General features: G+C 38.8%; 1 protein-coding gene across 13 annotated transcripts in view; it reads left to right on the top strand.

Annotated features, from left to right (window-relative positions):
* B3GNTL1 (UDP-GlcNAc:betaGal beta-1,3-N-acetylglucosaminyltransferase like 1) overlaps positions 1-24,727 on the top strand; it is a 123,193-nt gene that overhangs the window by 58,886 nt on the left and 39,580 nt on the right. Inside the window, exon 1 of one of the 13 annotated variants that reach the window (XM_065693732.1) lies at positions 23,081-23,141. The exons of the other annotated variants lie outside the window; for them this stretch is intronic. The gene's annotated coding sequence lies outside the window, so the exon portion shown is untranslated. Of the gene's footprint in view, positions 1-23,080; positions 23,142-24,727 lie in introns of those variants that run through there. 13 annotated transcript variants of the gene reach the window in all.

Genomic DNA, 24,727 nt, shown 5'->3' with positions numbered 1-24,727 from the left:
TCGTTGTAGTTTATATGAAGTATTGTCTATGCACATTGTTTAAAGCAGAGAGGAAGAAAATGAAATATTTGAGTCACAGACTTATGAATATGGCTTATGGAAAGTTCTGCTTTTCTTGCAGCATTGTATTAGTGATGTGTGGGTGGAGCAGTTGGGTGCAGGCTAATCTCAATGTCTGAAGTATTTTCAGATGAAGACTTAAGAGTGGTATTTATAGAAAAAGTTTAAGCCAAAATAGCATCCTTGTTTAAGACAAAAAGAAAGCCTGTATGCTTCATCTTCCTGTTTAAAAAGACAGTCTGGCAAAGCTGAAAGAGGGATTTAGCTGGGGAGGAGCATTGCTGGTGATGGTGACTTTTCTAACAGGCTGTTTATACAGTAAAGTACCAGACAAAAAATTACTGCCAGTTGTATATGTGTTTCAGAAGAACATAGGGGACTAGGTCTTGTATCCCCAGTCTTGTATAGACAGTAACTGATAATGATTCTTAATGTCTTCTTAAAATATTATAGATACTTTGTAGGTGAGCAAAGCCTGTTATGTTATAAAGATCTTAGTTGAGCCTCTGCTTATTAGATAAGTGATTTTTTTTTTTTTGGCAGTGCCAGCTGGTTTTCTCCAGCTTCACTTGCATAATCCCATTTCTGTAAAGGCATTGCAGGAAGATATGAGCATCCCTTTCATAAAGCAAGAGAAGCAGTACAATATAAACACAGAATCTTTGTCATCATCGTTAATGTCGACTTGCGGTTTTAGCACCAGGAGAATTTAAGGCTTTTTCACAACTGGGACATGGTGTTAGGCAGCTAGTCATTTAATAAAGCATTTTAACAATGGTGAGTGTTGATATCAGCCCATTTTCAGGTGAAGCTGGGGTAAATTCAGTTGGCTGTCATAATACTTCTGATTTTACAGTGTTCCTGCACTAAGAACAAAAACTACGTGATATTTGTCTCAAAGGGATTATCCAGACAAATGTTCATCCCTTTTTTTAACTCTTTCAGTTTGAACTAAGCTTTTAGCTGAGCAAATTTCCCTTGGGTTTCATTTCTGGTTCTATTCTAGCTAGTAAGTATGAAGAAAGCACCTCTAACATGACAGGTATCTTTGTTTAATTGCCAGCAAAGATTGCTCCTGCTGAATTATGTATTTTCCTGCAGAACACAAAGTGATCATCTCCATGTTATGTTGTCACCTGTAGTCGTGTCATTGGTTTCTTCACAGCTCATCCAAATACATTCTCTTAACATAAGTTTATAATCTATTCTGTTTATCTCCTACCAATTCCTACCCCTCATGCTTATTTGGCGTAGAAGAATTAAACTGCTCTTTGTTAGGGAATCAGTTGTATTTGGAAAATCTAGCCATTACTTTGGTAAGCTGCAATTCAGTTTTAGTTTCTTAGGGAGTGTAGAACATTTGCAGGTCCAATGTAACTGTTAGTCTGGTATTCCTTGACTAAAATTAAAAGTACATACTTTTGAGAAGCTTCCTGGGGAACTTGTAGAGCTGAATTGAGGGAAGTAAATGGGAAAAAATGGAAAAAATAAGGAGAAGTAATTATGTAATATACGTTTTGCCTTATGTCACAAAATGGATTTTCAGCAAATGGAAGTTGGGAATCAGTCTGTAATGAACTGAAATAATCCTTGCCTTCCTAGTCTATGGAATTTTAATTTGCTTGTTTAGAAAGCATAATGGTGGTTATAGAAACATACATTTAAGAGCACTTTGAAATCACCAGGGCATCGAAGGAATTTGAGACACCTGTAGGCCTTGAATAATACTTATTGATATCTCTGAAGACTTTATGAAATCCACACAAAAGATAGAATTTTGAGTGGCTTAAACCTTTATTTACAATTCAATACTGACAAGCAGTTGCTGAAGTCTTTCTCCTCCCTCGGTCTTTCCCTTTAACCTCTCAATTACTGAACTGAAATGTATCACTCAATTAAATGTTGCTGTAAGCTTCAAAGGCTCTAATAGAACTTGGAGATGAACATTTAAGTGTTTTTTTTTTTACAGCTTTTCTAATTTCCTTATTGCTCTTCAAAATGAATAGCAAATTATATTTCTACTTGTACCCAGGGCAGTACTGAGCCCACTGTTAAGATAAATAAAACCTGGCTGCAGCAGATGCACTTTTGCACCTGCAGCGAATGGGTATTTTTCAGATCTTTACATATATATAGATACATACATACGCATCATCTGAGTTGCACAACAAGGGTATGGAATCCAGTGGGTTTATAGGTAGTATTAGCAAAATAAGTTTTGGATAGAAAAGCATCAAAGTTAGGAAGAAACATAAAAGAAAGTTATGTGGTATAGGTGGTGATGGGAAGATAGTAAAGCCTTGACAATAGAGGAGGATTTCCATTGGCAATTTCTATTGTAAACACTAACCATTGACACTGTGTCATCTCAAACACTGATGGTTGGTAAAAGAGCTTTTGATGTCTTTTTGGCAGGATGCAAAATAATGCATTTTCCTCTTGTATGGGCTGTGTGTTTAGAGCAGAAGACAATAACGAGTATGTGGAAGTGTGGTTCTTGTTTCCTGGCTTTCTAACAGCATTAACTCCTGGCTATCTTGTGCAGGCAGCAGAATATCAGAATTACTGGATGTTTCTGGTAGAGAGACTTTAGACTGTTACAGTACATTCATTTTCCCCTCAATTTTACACATTCTAAGTGTTCCTGTGACTGCAGATGTGCAGAATCCAAAGTCGAGTCTTAAGAATCTGGGACTTGAGCATTCTAATGTCCTTCTTATGTGTCATTCCTGTAAGAAGGAGGATACCTCTTCAATGTGGTCTGTTGAGTGTTGCAGTTGTTAATGTGATATAGCTTGACTGGGATGTTAGCATAACTGCTAGATTTGACTTTCATTGGGCACTACAGGCAAGTTCTGTAAGCATTTTGAAACAGTCGTTCATCTTGTAAACATCCTTAGAGGTCTTGTTTGACAGTTCATCGCTTAAATCCTTTAATCTAGCGAATTTGTTCTGACATAAGATTGCCAGCAAAGCTCTTTTTGTACTGGATTCTTATGGTTATTTTAATATCATCACAGCTTGCAGTATCTCATGCACTAATACTGTATTAAAAACACTAAGAACTTCTTGAAAATGCATTACTCTGCTCTCTGCATGACATTCTTAATTTGAGCCGACTTCTTCAGTTTTGTATTGGGTAAGACAGTGGGGCCAAATCTGATTTCCATTCAGTAAACTGGGGCAGAGAAATTGCATGGAATCCTTCCTCATTTTTCAGGCTTCCCTTTTTTGGGAATTACAGAGAAGATTAAGGGTGGATTAAGGCAAGACCTGTGGCTTCAGATGAGAAACTTGAGGCATTCATGGGAATCCCAGTTCTTACCTATCAAAAATGTGGTAAACTGCCATAGGTGGTCAAGGAAAGAAACTGCCTGTGATGTGTTAGCAGAGTTGGTGTTTCTGGTGTGTCTGAGATGGATTTAGGCTTTCTCCTAGGCACATGACCAGCAGGTCTTGTCTTTTTCTACTGATTAAACTGGATGTAATAATGCTGATAGCATTCCTGTGACAAGTTTAAAAGAAGTCATGTATGACCAACCTTATAGCCTTCTATGAGGAAGTGACTAGGTGGAGGGATGATGGTAGAGCGGTAGATGTAGTTTTTCTTGATTTCAGTAAGGCATTTGATACTGTCTCCCACAGCATCCTCATAGATAAGCTAAGGAAGTGTGGGCTTGACGATCAAGTAGTGAGGTGGATCGAGAACTGGTTGAAAGGAAGAAGGCAGAGAGTTGTGGTCAATGGCGCAGAATCTAGCTGGAGGTCTGTGACTAGTGGAGTTCCCCAGGGGTCGGTGCTGGGACCGGTGCTGTTTAATATTTTCATCAATGACCTGGATGAGGGAACTGAGTGCACCCTCAGCAAGTTTGCTGATGACACAAAACTGGGAGGAGTGGCTGACACACCAGAGGACTGTGCTGCCATTCAGCGAGACCTGGACAGGCTGGAGAGTTGGGCGGGGAGAAACTTGATGAAATTTAACAAGGGCAAGTGTAGAGTCTTGCATCTGGGGAAGAACAACCCCATGTACCAGTACAGGTTGGGGGTTGACCTGCTGGAAAGTAGTGAACGGGAAAGGGACCTGGGGGTCCTGGTGGATAGGAGGATGACCATGAGCCAGCAATGTGCTCTTGTGGCCAAGAAGGCAAATGGCATCTTAGGGTGCATTAGAAAGGGAGTGGTTAGTAGGTCAAGAGGGGTTCTCCTCCCCCTCTACTCAGCCTTGGTGAGGCCGCATCTGGAATATTGCGTCCAGTTCTGGGCCCCTCTGTTCAAGAAGGACAGGGAATTGCTTGAAGGAGTCCAGCGCAGAGCCACAAAGATGATTAAGGGAGTGGAACATCTCCCTTATGAGGAGAGGCTGAGGGAGCTGGGTCTCTTTAGCTTGCAAAAGAGGAGACTGAGGGGTGACCTCATCAATGTTTACAAATATGTAAAGGGTAGGTGTCAGGATGATGGAGCTAGGCTTTTTTCAGTGATATCCAGTGATAGGACAAGGGGCAATGGGTGTAAACTGGAACATAGGAAGTTCCACGTTAACATCAGGAAGAACTTCTTTACTGTAAGAGTGACAGAGCACTGGAACAGGTTGCCCAGGGGGGTTGTGGAGTCTCCTACACTGGAGATATTCAAGGCCCGCCTGGACAAGTTCCTGTGTGATGTACTGTAGGTTACCCTGCTCTTGCAGGGGGGTTGGACTAGATGATCTTTTTAGGTCCCTTCCAACCCTTGGGATTCTGTGATTCTGTGATTGTTAGGTGAGAATGGATCATGTTTTCAGCTGGTAATGGTTGGTGTAGCTGCCTGAATGAACCCAAAATATCTGCATTTTAGAAGGATAACAGAGCAGATGAGCGCACTGTTCAGTCTCACTGAATCTGCTCTGTGTTTTTTGTTTGCGTGAGCATGCTTTGAATGAAGACAAAGAGTGGACTTATGTAGGCTCTCCATTATTATTTCATATAGTTTATCTGAATTTTCAGGTGGATGAAGCTGATTATTTGTTGTTGACAGAAGGACTGTGTAGGGAACTTGTTCTAACAAGCAGTAGTTGTGTGATTAGGAGACTTTAATGAAAAAAAGGAATTCTAATTCATTCATAGTATTTGGTTTGTTGACAGTTAATGTCATTTTTGTTGAATGAAATCTGTCAGTGACAGTTCTATTTTCAAGCAATTTGAAAGTGCTGGTGTTCTGAAGCTCTATTGTTTGTATCAAAGACCAAAGTTAAGACCTGTAGAAATGGAATGAATTCTCAAAAAAAAAAAGGTAGAAAAATAGATATCCTTGTTCCAACAGTTATTTATTTTCAGGAGTTTATGATGTGCTGTGTATTAATACAGGTGTGTTAATTCCAGGCACATTAAGCTGGAATAGCTTAAGTTTGAAAGTGATACTTGCTGCTTTTTGTTAGGAATGGTGTTAAGAGCATACACTGGTTTTCTGTCTAACACTGCTTTATGTTTGTTGTGGATTTGCATCCAGACCTGCTAGTGTATGTGAGGGGAAATGTGTATGTGGGCATGTTTCTTGTGTGTTATTTTGAAACAAGAAGGATGACCAACAGGTAAACCAATGTGTAATTTTCCTGGGGGATGAGGAGGCTTTTCTAGTGTGATACAGAAAAACAAATACCTTCAAAAATGCTTCAGAATATTGGCAGCGTCTGCCAAGAGAGCTTCTGCTCTCCTAGTATGTACAGTTGTAGAGGAGGTACAAAGAGGGTGTACAAGATCCTGGCTCTTGAAACGCTATTCCTCTTCTTCAGGGGAAACTCATCTTTATTGCAGTTCTTCCAGTGGAAACAGTAAGTGCCAGTAGATGATGAATCTAGAATACAACTTTCTCACCTTAGAAAATAGAAATCTGCAAGTAAGCCTCCTAATGTTTCAGCCTGTTTGTCGGAAATAAAACTCCAGCGTGATGTCTGCTTTCCATCATTCTGATAGTTCTGCTAATGGCAGTCAGTGATCTCCATGAGCAGTTTCACGTGCACATTTTTAGAGGTTTGCAAAGCTCCAGGTATAGAGATCCGAGAATGTATCTGGTCAAAGCAGTATCTGTAAAGATACAAGAACTGATAGAATACCAGTGGGTAAAATGTTTCTGCACCTTAAATCCTTCTTGACCACTCAGCTGCATTAGAGTGTTCAGACTTTGCTGGGTAGAAGCTTAGTGCTCTCCTCACTTGTTGGGCTCTCCTTATTTTTCTACAAATCCTCCACTTTTTCCACTTTTATGTGGTTGGTTGGTTGAGCCTTCTTTGTCTTTTCTTTGATAGTGGCACTTCTGAAATCCAGAAGGTTATGAACTAGTCCTTTCTTCTCAGGGACAGGCCAGGCTGTCTCACTAGATACTGAATACTAATGTAGACATTAGCATCCCAGGAATTCAGATATGTTATAGTATGATTACACTGTAGAATTATCTGAACTCCTTTGCTGAGAAGTGATTTGCATTTGGAAAAGGGCATTTTTGAAAGTTCCAGCGTTACTAAATGAAACGTGACAGCACTAATTTATTTACGTTCACAGATATATAACAAATGTAACTTGGTTTATTCATGCTTCACTTCTGAGAGAACAGTGTGGGGCCCCAGACATTTTCTATTGGAAGGCAACAATACAGAATAAACCTGATAATAGACAATATCTCTCTCCGAAACAAAAGTTTTCTGAGAGAAAAATTGAGATGACTTGAAGCTTAAAAGCACTAAAAATATTCTAGATTTCCTCAGGAAAACTCTATATTGAAATATGGATGTAACGGATGCAGATGTGGCTAATAGCCCAGTATCTTTATAATTTATATATTTATAGCTGTGTAAGACCGTTCTTTGCCTATTCAAAAATCGTTCTTCTCATCCAGATAATAAAATTATGAATCTGTAATTGTCCTTTCTCTCTCCATATGGGTATGCAGTAGATAAAATTAAGTTAATGAGGCTTTTTGGCTGAGGCCGATTTTTTTTGGTCAGGCTTCTAAATTAACTGTCGAAATTGAGCATTTTCATTTTGACAGGAAATTATTTTTCTTATAGTGAAACATAATTTACGCTATAAATACATGCTGAATCGGGCATTGTGGGTGCGGGTGACCCAGTGGCCCTGTATGCTTTCTGAAGTTTGGAATTGAATGCTGGTTCATAAAAGTTCTTATTTAAAAAGGGGAGGGGAGAAGGGAGAACTGGGGAGAAATTCCCACAGCTCAAAATATTTCTAAAGCTGCCTAACAAAGCAGCTTTAACTCTCTGTATAAAGCTTTCTCTAAGCAACTTGGTGGGTCTGGCGTAAGTATCAACTTTGAACAAGATTTTCATTTCTAATCTCTTTTCCTGTCTCAATACTGAATTGTGTTCAGAGTTTTCAGATCATGCTTGCCGTAGTGTGACACAGGGAAGCTGCCAAAGACTGCAGCCTACAGTGCTAACTGCACTGATTCTTGAGAGGAGTAGTAGTTCTGGCCTGTGTGGAAGTGCACTGGAACCAATCATGTTGGTGTTCAATGATAGAAGTAAATGTTCACCTTGCTTCTTGAAGTGATACTCCATTAAAATATTCAAAACCTCTGCTTGGGCCCTATTTTTGTATCACAAAATTTTATTATAGGATTGGAAATACATGGAAATTAATACAAATGCTGCAAACAGAATGATTTTGGAACACGAGGTGTGTGCTTTTATCATGGCCTTTTCCTGTCGTCGGTGTATACCTGAACACATACTATAAAATACAAAAGTAAGCACTTGTCTGACAGGGAGCTTGTAAGTGAAAGTATTCCTCATGGGCACTGGATCTTTGGACTTAAATGTTCTGTGGTGTCAGCTTGGAACAAGGTTTCAACAGTTACATCTTGTTCCTGCAGGTGTATTCCTGCACAAGGCAGTGTACATCTTCATGTTCAGACTGACGGTTCTAAAATGTGCCTGGTTTACTGTTGTGTGTTTGTAATGTAATAGGGTTATGTATGTGGAATAAAGTCGTTACACATAAGCTTATGGAACCTTGTGCATGTTTGTATTAGTAAGTTAGGTGATTTGAAGGACAAATTTGAGTTCTCCATTGCAGGAGACTTTTTCTAGTGCATTTTTTAACAAGATTGAAGAGGCTGTACCTTGCCCTTGTAATATGGTCACGTAAGACAGGTTTATACAGGGGAAACCCTTCAAATAGTGAAAACCTATGTGCATCCAAAAATAAGAAACTTCTGATTGTTTAAAAGAGACATTTTTTAATAACTTTGTGACTCGTGTTTTCTGTATCTGTTGTGACTGTGAATTGTACCAGTGGTTGTTTCTTCCACTTCATTCCTATTCATAGCTCGGACTTCATTGACTTTTATAGTTCATTTAATAACCTGATTTCCTTAGTCTGTAAATTAGTCTTCTAAAGGAAAAAGAGAGGCCCATGTAAGCAAGAATGTGGCTCTTGCTTCAGCCGTTATTACCTGGAAGCTTTTCACAAAACATACATGATTATACTAACATGTATAAGTCATTAACATAACTCATAACATTAACATTTACTTTCTTAGAAGTGCAAGACAAGAAGCAATAGGGGCCTTTTCCCTAACAGGATTTACTATCCATCTTTTCTGTATACCTTTGAAGTCATGTGCAAGTATCAGCTCTTGAAAAGAGTTGAAAAAAAAAGTAAGTATTGGAAATGAATTATAAAACCTGTCAGCTGTTCTGTGTGTCCTTTTTCAGAGCATTAGGTATAGATCGCTGGCAAAGCCTGGTTAATCTGCTGCGTGAGATCAAAGGGAAAAATAAGCCTCAGTTCAATTTAGTGTTGCCTGAGATTTATGGATCCTGTGCTGCTCATTTGGCTCGTGTCTGGTTTTTAACCTGTAATTCTAGAATTTGGCAGGCGGCTCTCTCCATAGAGGTCTTCTTGCTGTCTGGTGAGATGTAATTTGGGCAGGAATAAAGGAGACGGAGAAAATGTAAGTGGATTTCCTTTTTTTTTTTTTTTTTTTTTTTTTTTAGTTTATTCCCTATACAAACAGATTAAAAAAAGACACATACAGTGGATGAAGTTTTAATGAAAAGAGAGATATTTGAAGTTGACCTCAAACTGGGAGAACTCTGGTGTATAGTGGGTGTCCTCTTTGCACTACTGATGTGTGTAGGCTTTCTCCTCCTGTGGAAAGGCCACTGGCTTAATTACACATGGGCATGCTTTGAGTTTAAGGCTCTTGTTACAGAAGATCATCTTCCTGTAGTAAGGGTCTGTGTTTTGGAGCACAACATGGTTCATGCACAGCTGGTCCGTATGAAGTAATTGACAGTTCTATAGCCCAATTGTTACATTACTGTTTCCTGGAAGAGACAGATTGGGTTCACCAGCTTAATCCTCAAACATGTGGTCTATATTCAAATCTGAAATGAAGCGTAACTGTGAACAAGCTTCATGTTTGGTTGGATTTATTTTGGTATATGCCAAATATATATTCTATGCAAGTGCATCCCCTGGGTTCTCTTCGTAAGTTGCTACTGTGACCTTTTCTATCAGACCAGTGTCTCGATTCCTCTTACTAGGAGTGTGTTGTATACCGGGCTAAGCCTGCAGGCAGATTTCACTGAGAAGCTGTGCTTATGGAAAGACAAATAAAACGTGACTGTTCTCCTTGCTCATCCGTTGCTTCTGCTTTCTGTGAATCAGAAACTTTCACAGATAAAAAGATAATGGCAAGGAAGTAATTTTTGATAATGATTGCAGTTATTCCCTCCATGTTTTGTGTATCATATGAAGTTTCTAAATCTAAAAGATGTTTGTGATATAATCTAACAGCCTTTACAGCAAATAGTGAGGAAAAGTATTAAAATTGATTTACAGATATCTGATTAATGGGGGGGTGATTTAGGATGGATTAGGAAGCTTATTAATAAAATCGTGTAGATAAAATTAAAACCAAATCCATATGTTTTAGTCTGTAAATGCAGACACTTATAAAATAGATTGGTATATCATGTTACTTTTGTTTTTCTTTAAGATGACTTCATGTGAATTAGACTCAACCATGGAGTTATGAGATGTGTTGGAAACCGTTGAAAGGTATTAGCCTTAAAAACAACATGACCTCTTTCAGTAGACAGGCAGACTTTGGGGTCCTGTGAGTTGATTCTGTTGTGAGGCTAGCTGATGAAAGCAGGAGATATTTCTTGTCATAGTCTAGCTGCTCTACCCATGCAAATCTTCCTTTTTTCTGAATACAGCTTAAAGGAAGCAAAGATAAGCAGTTTCTTTGCTTACTAGTCGCAGGCTTGTAGGTTTTTGCAGTCTTACCTGCAGCTTTTGAGCCCTGCCTAAGGGTTTTCTGCAGGGTGCTTTTATTTCCACTGCACTCACCACACCACACCCCCTCAGTTTCTCTCCTCTCTCCTTGTATTGCTTCAGTTACCTATTCCATAGTGAAACTTGAATGGAACTTTGGTGGTTCTGCTCGCAGGTCGATACTGTTGTCGCCTCGAGAGAGAGTTCAGCAGCCTTCACCTGAACGGTGCCTGGGCATTTTTCATGGGGAGTGCCTGCACGGGAGGCTGACAGCACATCTTACAGCAGAGTTGAGGTTTAATCTTCCTTTATCTTTGACTCTTTCTTTCATAATTCTACTTGTATTTTGCCTTTTTTCCCCAGAGGACACTGATGTTTTACCTTTTCCAACACAAAAAGGAGATTTGTTTTTTTATTCTGTTTCCTAGTGCTTCTCTTTGATCAGAGGATTGTGTTAACAATTTTTTTTATTTTGAGACCAAGAGAGAAGTGCCAAAGGGTGACATAAATCACCTCTGAGTTCCAAGAGCCTTTCTTTTAAGTATTTTCCCCTTACAAACTTGTGATCTGTCATCATATCTTGAGTTACTTAGTTGAGATTTTAGCACCGCGTTCTGCCTTTGCTCAATCTAGAAGAAGCTATTTATTCTTCTTAACTGAGGGCTAAGTATGGGGCTAAGCTTTTAATTTTTAGAGAAACATTTAAAAACCTCATGGTTTGCTTCACTGATATCAGCTACAAACAAAATAACTTCAAATCTGCAGAAGCACAGCAACGTAAGGAGGTTGCTTGATTTTACTGATGGAAAGCATCAAGGCTGTCTCTGCAACTTCATTTTCCCCACCCACAGGGAAATGGGTAAGAGGTTGGCAGGGGACAGAGCCAGGGCAGGTGTCCCCACCTGACCAAAGGAACGTTCCTATGGTACAATGTCTGCTCAGCAATAAAAGCAAAGAGCAAGGAAAGAGCTGGGACATTTGTTACTAAGGCATTTGACTTCTAAAGCAGCCACTGTGTCTTCTGTGGCCCCACTGGCCACGAAGCAGCTAGACATTGCTGTTCTTCATTAAACTGCCTTTATCTCAAGCCGTGAGTTTTTCATCATCTTTTGTGGGGGACTTAAGGTCAGCCTATGTTCTTTCTTTTGCATATGCCATTAGTGTAATGAATCTGCAAGTCAACTCAGGCTTTCAGCTGGGGAAATAGAGCTGTGTAGCATCAGTAAGTTGAAGAAAACGAGGTTCCTTCTGGTTTTCATGCATCAATAAAGGATTAGCTCTGAACTTTCAAGTAACTTCATTTGTGCAAATCGTGTTTCTTCAGTTGTAGAGTCAGATGTTTAAAAACACAGCTTCTTTCAGCAGCAGTGTGTATGCATTAGTATACTGCATATAATCTCTTGTCCTGTTGGTATTTTAAACGCTGACATTTAAAATAGTTGGATTTGGGAAGGAGCTGGAGTGCTAAAGATGCCTTCTGATTGCAGCTGGTGAATGAGCAATTCCTTTGAATTGGAGAATACCAGTTATTTTTAGTAAGTTAAGAAATTGTCTTGAACAATTTAGGATGAGACTATTGTGACAACAGGTGATAAGACTAAAAAAAGTTACCAAAACACTAAGATGCTGTCAAAATTATGTATAGTTTGATTGAAACAAAAAGAACATAAGAGCACTGACCCAGTTTTCCTTTATAAAGAAAAGGAGTGAAATGCATAAAGTATGCTTAAAAAGCAAACCTTTGCATCAGTGCTCATCACTGAGCAAACTTCATTTGAGATCTTGCCACCTTGTGAGAACAACATCAGTTAAAGCACAGCAGTCCAAGAACATGTTTCTGTGTAACCATTCTTCTCTGATAGTACTGCTGACTTACAGTATTTAGTGCAATAAACATTGAGATTCTTTCCTCATAAATGACTGCTGAAGCTGGAGTGATTTGCAGTTTCTCTATTAAGTGTCATTGTTGGGAAATACATGGGTTCGAGGAAGAAAGCATGGTGACTTTTAAGTTGCATAAGTTGATTTGAATCACTGATAGCTGTCCTTGTAGTCTTTTGTGTGGCTCAAAAGACAAACACCTCAAGGTCTGTATCTTCTTATTTGAAAGAGAAATCTGTTAACTAATTCCATAGCATTGAAGTTTATATTGGTATACTTCTGCCAAAAATACTAGGATCCTAAATAGAACATTTTCCTCTGAGCTATAATGAGTGTTTTGTTACCAGAAGGTATAATAGGCTTTCTAAGATGTAGCACAAGAAAGGATGAACTTTGTTTCTTTATTTCAGTTCGTGTGAAGAGGTGATAGGTCTCGTGCTGCAGCAGGAATGAGCTGATCCAGGTCTGATAGTTGCTGTACAGCATATGCATGATGTTATATTGAACTGTTTGACTGTTAGGCTGAAAAATATTTAAACAGAATGCGAGGAGCAGAACAGCTGTGACAGCATAGGAAACTTCAAGTTTTCTCCTTTTTTTTCCCTTTTATTCCTGTTTTGGTTATTTTTTTCTTGATAATTTTGTTATTTTCCTATCCTTTCTCTTCAAAGAACAGCATGTTTGTTTTGTATTCCCTAAAGTAAACCTGGAAACACGCTTCCTTCATTTAATGACAGTTCGAAGCATAAGAAGGAATAGTTGAATTTGAGTGACTTGAACAGCAAACTATTGTCTGCTGCCATCCCACTGGTGATCCCACCGTGGGGTTGCTGGGGGGGCAGGCACTTCAGAGAAGATGATGGGGTGGCCAGCAAGGGCCAGTGGAATTAGCAGGGGAAATGCTAAGGGAAAGGACCGGCAGAAATGCATTTGGACTGATAGCTTTTGATAACTTTTCAGCTTGAAAAGTGAGAATAAGCCCAGCCTGTCACAGAAATATGAAAAAGGCTGAGTAAAACCCGTGCAGTGATCTTTTGGTGGTGTCTGTTTTGAGCAGGCTGCCTAGAGAGGTGGTTCATGTCCCAAGCCTGGCAGGGTTTAAAAGGTGTTTGGACAATGCCCTCAGTAACATGCTTTAACTTGAATCGGTTGGACAGTTGGACTAGATGATCATTCTAAGTCCCTTCTAACTGAAATAGCCTATTCTTGTTTCCTCTGTGTGTATGAAAATAGGAGGTTTTGTTTGCAGCTGTGCTTTAAAACATCCATATACTTCCTTAAAAAATTGCAGATACACTCTTGATGTCCAGATGATGTGATGTTTGGACAGGCCATTTTAGAAGGCCTCATAAATCAGCAGAAATACCTTCTCTTCCGGGTATGCTGGCACATTTGATGCTGATGAGATTTATCCCAGGTTAAAATAATGATGAATTAATGTTGATGTGATGGGAAATCCTGTGTCCAGGCTTGGCATGGTGCTATGCCTGAACATATCTCTGCTTTCTGAGAGAGCTCATGTCTGTGTGAGGGATCTTGTAGGTATGTCAAAGTGTATTATGGATCAGAAGGTATAAACATCCAGTTTATGTACTGGATGCAGCAGTTCCCCTGAAGTCAGTGAAGGTAGTCTGTATTTCCACTGATAAGTGGAAACAGAAACATCTTCCATTTAACATAAAGCACTGTACAGCCGCTTCTTGTCACTTTTTAACTTTACATTTTGCAGATACTGTGTATAAACCTGGTTTATGTCTTCTCTAAGTGGCAGTTGGTATAAATGTAGTAGTATTGTATGGTATGAAACATGTGAGAAGTTCTCCCGAGAAATGAAAGGAAGAGGTTATTATAAACAACCTAATTCAAATTAAAGTGCTTGAAGTATCACACTTGCTTCAGTGCTAAAACCTTGGCACACCTGGTGCAGGGAAGCAACTAAAAAGCATGTGTGTGGATTAAGGTAAGTGAACTCCCCTCATTTCCTCTGGTAGGTCTACTAAAGGGAGGTTTTTCTCAGGCTGGAGGGTATTTTCTTTCCTCATCCTCCATAGCAGTTGTACAGTACAAATAGCAGCAGTACCATAAAGCCCCGTATTCTCTACTTAGAATGAAGTTTTCTCGCATTTCAGTGAAGTAGGAAAATAAATGGAAATTTTAACTGAACAGGACATATTTTCATGTTTGGTGAGCTTTAAATAGCTGGTGGCTTCTCTTCATTTTCATTAGGAGACTGGCCAGTTGGGGATTTTTTGCACATTTAGCAATGGTATTTGAAGGTTTGAGTCAGAAAAACTACTGTTGGAGTTCCCTTTCTTCCTCGGCTGGTACCTCGGTAACCAGTTACTGCACTGACAGGGGCTGTATTTCATAGGCCCACTGTTGCTGTCATTTTTACAGGGTGTTAGTTGAAGTATGCCAGAATAACAAGTCCTGAAGGTATTATACCTCATTAGTTTTATGGTCTTTTGGCAGTATTTGAAGAGGGTTTTTTGAAAGGGGAAGAACATGTTTATTATCATGAAACTGGGTGTGTGGCTAAAATGCTTCAGCTGGTTTTGGAGGATCACATCGTGCAAGTTCTCTTGCTGAATTCAGATTAAAAAAGAAGACTTGTGGCTCGTAGAGATGATGTGAACAACCTTCACAACATAAGTGTAGCTTTTACAGATGAATTAGTATATTTTTCAAGACCCATTTTCTCTTTGAAAAGCTGCCTTTTTCTCCTTCCAATCCCCAAAGAATTTTGCTGAGGCAGAATAACACATGGGCATGTGTGGAAAAATTGCTGTTCAGGAGTGTCACAACCTAGCTAAATATTTAAACACACACAGCTTGCCTACATGTATGCCACTAAAGCGATGTTTTCCTGAATCAGGATTTAGGAGATTATTTCTGAGGTTATGCTGATTTTGGAACTTAGACTCCATTAGGGTAAGATGTGGATCCTGCTGGTCCTAGAATTTATTTTCACGTACGATTTCCCTGTGAAATGATACAGTTTTGAACAGGGCAGAGATCCCACTTCCCAAAAGATGTCATAGTGATTATGTTGGATATTATTAAACGAAACGCTGGAATCTAATTCCGAGGGTGTTAGATTTGCTGAGTTTCCTATGCAGTGCAGGGGAGGATGGAGGTGTTCCAGAACTGGATTCAGAAAAGGGAGAGTTGCCTGTGATGGCCATGAGGAACTGTTGCTGCATATATTGAGGGAATGCTGCAGGACAGAGGTGTCTTGGCTCTAGAAATGTGCTTACTTTTTCATCTTGCACAGTATTTGGAGCTTCAGGTTTAGAAATCATCTATGTTGTTAATTAGAAGCTTTATTTCTCATAGATTCTGGTGGATATCTAGGATCAGAATAGTAGTTGTGAGTCAGAATGTCTTAATACAATAAATATGAAGAATAGTAACTATAAGATACAGGAATAAGTATTGATGTCTTCATTGTGCTTAATGCAAAGCAAAGTGGGATAAAGCTTTATTGGGAGATCTGATTAATGCTCTTGCTGTTAACTTTTTTGTTCTGCTGGCATTGTATTTGAGCATCAGCAATACAGCCCTTTGTCACCTTGACTTGTTTGTTGTAGGGAAACTCCTCATTTGCTTAGGCTGCAACACTGAACGTTCCATCCATGCTAGCAGAGATTTGCTGTTCTCTATAGGAATGTCCAAACTGGTGTCTTCCCTTACTATAGAAAAGATTTTTACTGTAGAAAAGGACCAACATTCATAATGTTGTGTATCAACACCTATTAGAAAAAAAAGCATAGAGAAAGCTTTGCTGAAAGTTGATGTGGTTTATTTTTTTATAAGTAGCATGTGCAAAGTTCATGTTACCAATTTCATGGAGTTTTGGGAAAATGAACAAAGATTTTATCTAAATTTTACAAAGTAATAACAGGGAAAATCTGATTATTAAATATTTTTAAACATCGTATTTCTAAGATCCATTGTTATTGTGTGCTTGTGTTTTACACTATCTTATCTCAGAATTCTTAGTTCAAAGACTTGAAACCCCATTTAAATCGTAATCATTTTTAGCAGGATGTGTGTGACAAACAAAGGTGTTTATGTTGAGTGACCCATGGAATGTTCAAAGATATTAATCACAGGAGCTGCTTGGTGGATCCTTCCCAGCTGGTGCTACAACCGTATTTGGTTTTCAGTATAGCTAGAACTGCTGTTCTGTTCTCAGATTTTAAATGACATAAAGTGCAATCCTTGCATTTGTTTCCTCCACCACTTTTCAGCATTTTGGCAGCTGAAAAATCAACATTTTCTTTTCGGATTCACTTGGCGTTGTTTAGATTGTTATTAATATTTTTGTCTTTGAAATTAGAGCAAGATGCTTTTTGCTGCCATGTTTCTACAATGCCCTTGCTATTTACTAATGATGCCGAGTGGCAGATATTACATGTCTACTATCCTTTAGGAATAAATATTTCTGCAGGACAGGATAAGAAAAAGGTATAAAAAAAGAATGTAAAATATCTTTTTTTTTATATGTGCAGCAGAAAATACTTCCTTGTAATTCTTTGAACATTTTAGCTGTGCTTTGCTTATCAGATTCACATACTTTCTTATTACAAAAATTCATTTAATCAATGTGAGGATAATTATAGTAGTCTGATTATAGGAATGATTATTGGCTACTTGAGACTTAGGCGGATATTCACGCATTTAAAGGTGAAGTAGTGAATTTTGAAGCCTCATTCTCTAGGAGCTCTACTGTATTGATCAGAGATGGCAACAAAGATCTTAGATGAGTTGAGTTGCCCTATGGTAGAAATCCTCTATGGCAGAGAGGACCCAGGTTGCCTGGGCTGCTTGCTTATACACCTCTGATTCAGGATGAGTCTGGGTCCTAATCCTTGCTTGTTGGTCTGTATTGTCCTAATTGGAGCATAGGTGCTCTGAAGTACTTCATGTCAGTTTCCACTTGGAAGATCTGAAGCTGTTTATTGCCTTCTTTCTTATCAGTGAATTCTTGAGACCTTTGAAAGTATTTTCAACATGCTGGCTAGATTGAATAGTAACTAATTCAAACCAGTGACAGGGAATGCCAAGTACAGACAGAACTTAACATAGGAATAAATGTCAGGAGTGATGCATACTTAAGAGTCCAATTTCAGAGCTAGGATGTGACCTTCAAACTACCTATGCAATGAGAGTTTTGGTTATAGAGTAAGCAGTCACAAATAAAAGGAAATGTTGGTCGGATTGTTGGCTGGGAGGCAGTGAAAGAACCTACAAAATCAAATCCCACATATAAACCCGTCCACAAGTTATTAGGGAGGCTGAAACAAGAGAATGCAGATAGGAGGGAAGGCTTTGTAGTGTTCTCAGCTCTGTTTTTTCTCAGCGTTTTACAAATTGCTGGGCACTTAATTTTTCTTTCTGCATACTCTCAGGACTCGTAGAGGTCGTTCCAGGTTTGTCTGCTGCAAACTGTTGGAAAATGTCACTGAGTTGTTGACATTTATGTCCCTTTCTTTACCAAAATGTATGTGTGGAAAAAGTGCTGAGGTACAGCTTGGGGTTTTTTGTTTTCTCCTTATCATTATAAGAAAGTGTATTGTGGGGTAAAAGATTTGCAACAGTGTGCAGAAGGCGAGTAAAACAAAACAGTGATACAGAATGCAAATCAGACACTCTGAGGGACTGGCATGCATTTGGTGCTTTGATATCCCAAAGACTTGTGATACGATGGTAGAGACTTAAAGTTTGCTTTGATTCCACTATTCCACTACTGTAGTTGTTAGTCAGATAAACAGAATCTGTAGCCTAAGATCTGATCTAAGTTTTCTCTTTTTGCCTACTCTAAATGCTTGAAGTCCATAGAGGAGAAAAAACATACAAAAGATACCATTTGTATTGAAATAAATACAGCAACTTTGCATGAATATTTACTATTTTTCCTTTTGCATGTACATTAGCACACAGCTGTACTTTTCAAATTCAGAAGTGATCTCCTTGCTTACAATTCTCTGCTTGCTTTAGAAGATGCTTGTATTTCTTTCATTCACTGAGGTTCATACATCTCCCACTTCCAAGCTGCATGCAACCTTTAGAATGTGAGCAGTCGCTTGAGAAGGAGTATCAGGGAGCAGTATTGAGTAAGCTGGACCATACTTTTGGATAAACCTGAGCACTCAAAAATATTTCATGTTTCTCCCTCGAAATACCTGCACTTTAAAATTTGCCAAAGTTAAGATTTGGAGGAGGTTTATTTACATACCAATTGAACATTCATTTTAGAAGATGGTACTTGAATAAGTTTCATGTGTTGCTTTTTATGTGAATTTGTTTTCCTCTTTACTAGTATGTTTGTGTAAATACATATTTTGTTGTTGTAATGATTTAGAGTATTTCAGTTTCATTACATTCATTTTGATATTGTCTCAAAATCTGAAGGACCTATTCAGCCTTCACGTTGCAAAAAAGGTAAAGTACATGTCCAAAAGTCAGTTGGAAAGATCATTTTAAAGACTTATTACAGCAGATTTGTTTGTTCTAATCGCAACTCGGTATCTGCTAATATGACTTTAACAGAGTGTTTTCTTTATTTTGTGGTAGAAGCTCAGCATGAACAGCAAGCCAAGTAGCCAACCTCTTGGTACTGAGTGCTTCATTTTACTGGACAGAGTAATTCTTCCATTGTAAATACTTGACTCTTTAAATACTGGAAACTCTCCAAGAATTAAGAGAGACTTGTTAAGACATGGGTGTTACAAAGACCACTTTTAGCAGCTTATAGACAAGAAAAAAAGATGTAAGACATGCTAAAATCATACAGGCTATTCCCTTTGCATGCATCTATTCTTTCAGTTTGAGCAGTAGTTTAATTCATCGTCATTAGTAGATAAAAGCTCTGAAAAAAGACTAGAAGAATGGTGCTTGCTATTGGGTTTTAGTAGGAGCATTCAACTACGAAAAAGAGATATTCAGCAGTATAGTCAGCTCTCAATTATCCAGCACAATGAGGCTGGCATGGGCTGGTTCACATAAAGCAAACCCACAGCTAATTCAATACATATGTATTAGACTATAAACCCAAAGTTAATATATTTACCTTCAGAAAATTTGTAAACAGATTTCCTTTCAGCAGCAGATTAAAGAAAGAAAAGGTGGGTTGGGTGCAGCCTGACATAAGCAGGCTTTACCCTGCATGTCATTCTTCATGGCGCTCTGTTGTAGCTGGAGATGTCAGGAGGAGGTGATGCTGTGTTAATAATACACACCCTCTTACTCATTTGGGATGGTGGTTTCACATCCAACAGTGCAGAGCTTGAATATTAAAAATTTATATAAAAAAAGGAATATTCTTTGTATAGAGTTTTGTGTTTTGGTGTGATGGTCAAATAGCTGTAAGGAGGATCAGCATGTTTTTCTTGAGGTCAGTGGCTTAATGGCAAGCACAAAGAGTGTAACAAACTGTGAGGAACAAGGATGTTTGTTACAGCAGGTCAAACAAACTAGGTGTTTTCCTCCCAGCATTTCTGCTGTCCCAGCATTCCTCCCGTTACCATTGGGAGAACTGAAAGTGTTGGGATGGAGGGAAGTGGGGAGTAGGGACTTATATGAGAGATTTATGAATAGTGTCCCTCAAGGTTTAGGTATGCTTTAGAAAGTATTGAAATATGCCATAAATGTTTAAATGAACAGTTTCTCTTTTCAATCTGCATAAAAAGATAAAACAGAAAGCAAACACCAGCTTTCATGTAGTAACATTTATGTCTTGGTTAACCTTTGGGCTTTCAGGAAACAGCCTGTGTATGGAAATGAACACTTTCAGGTGTAATTATCTAGCCTATAACTAGGATTGTATTGACTTTGAATACAGTCTTTTTTATGTATTTATGTATATTTCTGGCACCCCGTGAATCATGTAATACTTTGGTTTCATGGGTATTCTACACTATATTATTGACTGGCTGCACTTTTGAATAGGCTTAAGGCTTTTTACATATATTTCAAAACAGTCAACTGTCAATCATACAATGGCTGTGTAGGTAAAAGTATCAGACAAATTATTGGACTGTATTTGTGTGGAAGATGGACCAAAGAGAGACCATTTAACTTTTATCACCTTTTAATGACTTTTTTGTTTTTAAAATCAAATCTTAATTTGAACCTCAGTTAAGTTTTGAAATGTTGGAAGGGATTGTTCTGAGGTATAAGTGAACGTCTCTACGTGCAGTACTTCTACTGTCCAGTTCTATACTGAAAAGGGAGCTAGCTGTATGATCAAGTTAGTTGTTACAGAAGATCAACAACCTGTGTCCCTTCAAGCAGTGATAGGAAACACTAGCCAGAAAACCAGTTGCCGCAACTGAGGAAGCGTCATCTTACAACTGCTCTCCTTGGTTCCATTCTTGCAAAGAGTCTGTTTCCAGCAAACTGTGAAACATTTCAGCTTCATTATGGCTTCAAATCCTGAGGAAATCGTGGGGAGCTGCAGGTCATAAATTTTCCAGGAGCAGTCCTGGAATACCTTCTCGGAGGTGCTGAATGCTCGCTGCTTTCGCTGGCATTAGCAATTCTCAGTTGGTTCTTTTTCATTGGTTTTGTTGCCAAGTAGAGTTTGAGATTGTGAAGGTTAAGTAATGATGATTTTTAGTCAAGCCTGTACCAGAATTATGATGTATATATCAGCCTTTCAGTATGGAGAGTTGTGTGTCTTATATCTGAAATGTACTTTATGCTGTGCCAGATCCCAGCTTTTTCAGAGCAGGGATTTTCAGCTAATGGCAAAGCAAGCAATGATTAGGTGCTATGGGCAATTATTTATATAGGCATATGAAAGGGTAAACCAGCACAGTACGATATAAACTAACTGAATGTAATCCATCCCAGATTGGGTGTTGAGGTTCCTTAGAATTATAAGAAGCTCTATTGAACTTTTGGTTTTTTTGTCTTTTAATACTAAGACTTCTTTTGAAGGAGTTCCTACCTTCCATACCTCTTCTGTCATGCTAAGAGACACCCCTGATTCCGGATGTAAGCCTGGTTATGTTTAGTACTGAGGGCCTGGTATGTTCCCCGCTGAATTAATGCGCTGATGTTTTAATGTATAATTTTTTCTAAGTGAGGGTTGGTGTCCTTTAGCCTGCGGTCTGCCTGCAGCTCACAAAACCCCTGTGGCCCTCACCATGCAATTTTTCTCTAACATGTTAATGTGTTAGCCTGTGTATAGGAAAGCTTTATATATCATAACATGGGAGATTGTTTCCAACCCTTGAACTATGTGGATATATCTTTCGTAACTGCTATAGCATAAGTAGAATTAAATGTGTAATGTGTTTGGAGGAATTAGCTTGTTATATTGGAAAGCAGTCTAGGCCCTTGATTAACTGTGTTGCTCTGGTGAACTGCCTTGTTTCCCCTCTGTATTCTGCATGACATAGTGTGGTAAAGTTGTTCCACCATCTGCATGTATTCTTTTGGCACATGACTGTTAGATTTTTTATTTGCTGCTTCAGGAAACAGAACTTTCCTTGAAGAGTTACTGTAAACACATAAATGTCTTTGTCAGTATTGGAACTTATATTTGGTATTGAATGCTGACATGATCTGAAGTGAGCATCAGTGGGGACCAGAATTACATGTGCTGTTGACAGCTTTGGAACACAACAAAGGGAAGTCATTTTATCAACTCTTTATAGTCTGTAGATTTATTTTCAGAGGGCCTCTGTAATAGTTGAATGTAATTCAATAGCCAAACAGTTAGTAAGAGCAAACCAGAGTAAATCAGTTTCAGTTACTTGCTACTTGATCCTGGGAATAAAACCAGATCACAATAGAAGTTCCAAATAACGTAACAACTACAGTACTGAAATAGCAGCCTGGCTCCATCACCTGGGTCTGATGAAGATGGATTCCAGTTTGGTTATGACAACAGTGTGTTCTTCAGAAATTCTGAATCTGACCAAATCTATACCTTCATCTATAAGCTCTGTAGTTAGTTTTTAACAAGTTGGTTTCATTCAACTAGATTATATTTAGGTAATCTTTACAGCCTACACTGTACTGTGATTAATAACAACTATCATTAAGCATTACTCTTCCAGTACAGCTGTGTGTGAAAGGTTCACAGGTCCAAGCTGCTTTCCAGTATGTTGAATTAATGCCCTGAGTAGGATTGAAAACCCTTAAAGGTTCAAAGGTGATACTAGACATGTTAGGCAGAGCTGGAGAACATTTCCAAGCAAACTAAACATAGCAGTTACGGAGCTGCATTGTAATTCATATTCTGCTTTTGATTGATTTTCAGACTAAGACTAGCATGTTCTTTTTGTTTCTCTTGTTCCACTCCACACAATCTAAAAGATGTATGGATGAAATCTTGAGTGGTGATCTCACAAAGCGGGAAGTTGCAGTTTTAATCACAGACTAATCCAGTTCAACCATTTTATAACAACTTGGCAAGAGTGTATGACAGGAGGAGGCAAAAAAGAAACCCAGAGGAGACTTTCCCATCTGACTAAACCAAGCTGCAATCTAGACTTTCCAAACTGCAGAGGTTGAAGTTATTTTTCTTTCTCTTGAAGATGAAGTTTCAGGAGCTCCTGAAGGCGGTTTTCAGAAGTTTGACAGGTGCTTGCAGTGTTTCAGTACATTTCTTAGGAGTTCACTGTTTTTCCTCAGCCAGTTCTCCTCTCATGAGTGGAAGCATTCAGACAGAGGGTACAGTTTTATGTCACAGCTGGACTGATTAACAGGGCAATGACCAAAAAGGCAGGTCTTGTTTTCCTCTCCAAAGCTTGGTCCTTCCCCCTCCAGTATGTCAGCAGTATTGCTAGTCTGACCCCACATTGAACTGATTCAGAGAACTAAGGCTATAGAAAAGTAACACTAAAATAAATTAATAGCTTTCTTCCTGCTGTAGTGCTCTGATCCAGCTGATTACGGGGTCAGGTGAGTGCCAGTGCTGTTATAAGTGACTGGGGTACACAGCCAGAGGCAGGATGAGTGGGAGAGCTCTTAAATTAATAGAGGTAGTGTAAACCTAGACTTTGAGCATACAATTCCCCTATCAGGTCAAAGATTATTTATGAATTATCTGTACTGCTGCTGAAATGAAAGAATACTCTTGCTGTTTTCTGTGCTTGGTGCCCTGTTTTCCTACCTCCTCTGCTGTGGTAACACCAGTGTGTTTGTGGTTAGTTGGATCAGGGAGCAGATCCAGCTGGAAACTATGCTAACAAAGGAAAAAAGAATTTCAGCTTCACAGATGTTTCTATTAATGTCCCTTAGCAAGGGACAAGGCACCATGAAATTGTCCATTTGAAGCACCAATTTAAATTTCCTAAAGTTTATTTTGCCATTGTGTTATACTTATTTATCTAGAATAAGCTCATTTACCAACACATTGACTCTTAGCTGGTGCACTATTCCAGGTTCAAAGACTTTCTGGAATGATAAGACCCTGAAGTCATATGTGTTATCATCAGTCTCAGTTTTGGCTGTGTGGTTGCCCTCTAGTATCTTTTCTGGAGGGGACAGTGAGCCATAGAACACCAAATTGGGAAAGGGCATCAGCGTATGCAGTGTGTGACAGTCTGATACATAATCTTCGTAACCATATCATCATTTGTGTTAACAGAAGTGCCATTTTGATGGGCTTTTGTTCGTTTCTTAGTGTTTGAAATATCTTCTCTTTGGTTTGGCCTAAGTACATAAATCAATGGAACAGAGATTATATAAGATATTTGAGATATATGCTCATTGCATGTGAGCATGACCGTTTACATCGAGCTACATCTTTAAGTGCATTTCTGTTCTCTGAACCTGGCTGCACTGAGGAACAGCATTCTAGCTTCTCCAAATGCATTTTATGTATGCCAATAGGCTCAAGACTTTTCTTTTGAAGATTCTTTCATTCAGAAATGAGATTCAATGCAATGCATTCCAGCCTTGCTTTTCTCCCTACTGTTGTTTTCTTTTGGGATTACTGTTTGGTCATTGTTTGGTTCAGGCTGTACTCAATCACCCTTGTAATTAGTGTGGAGCTAATAACCATGTGCTGAGTAATCATGTTTGCTCTGATTTTCTGGGTTGTTTTTTTTGTCTCTTTCAGCTCCCACTGACTTTTGGGAGGGGGATTTTGACATTTAGCACCTTTGAATCTAGTGTTATTTCAGTTATGCGCAAGCTGCTAGTGTGTTAATGGTAGCCATTAAGTGATTGGATTCTTCTGACTAAACATAACTGCCTGAAATCTAAGTGTCTGTGTCAAGATGAGTCACCCAAGGGGTGCTTTACAGACAGGGAAGTTCTATCATTATGTTCCTGGGGTTAGCATGCAGTGTCTTCACCCTAACGTGGATGCCTGTGTCTAGTCGGGTGGTTCCTGCAATGAGTGGGAGTAGATCACCTGTTCTATTTTGATTACATTTTTAATCCCTTTTGTTTGGAGAGTTGGTCTGTATAGAACCGGGTGTGTAAAATCTGGGGTTTAAATCCATGTTTATCTGTGGAAATGGAAGTTGCCAGGCATAGGA

Source organism: Lathamus discolor, chromosome 13, assembly GCF_037157495.1.
Source record: "Lathamus discolor isolate bLatDis1 chromosome 13, bLatDis1.hap1, whole genome shotgun sequence".
Classification (NCBI taxonomy): domain Eukaryota; kingdom Metazoa; phylum Chordata; class Aves; order Psittaciformes; family Psittacidae; genus Lathamus; species Lathamus discolor.
This window is presented reverse-complemented; position numbering and strand designations above follow the sequence as displayed.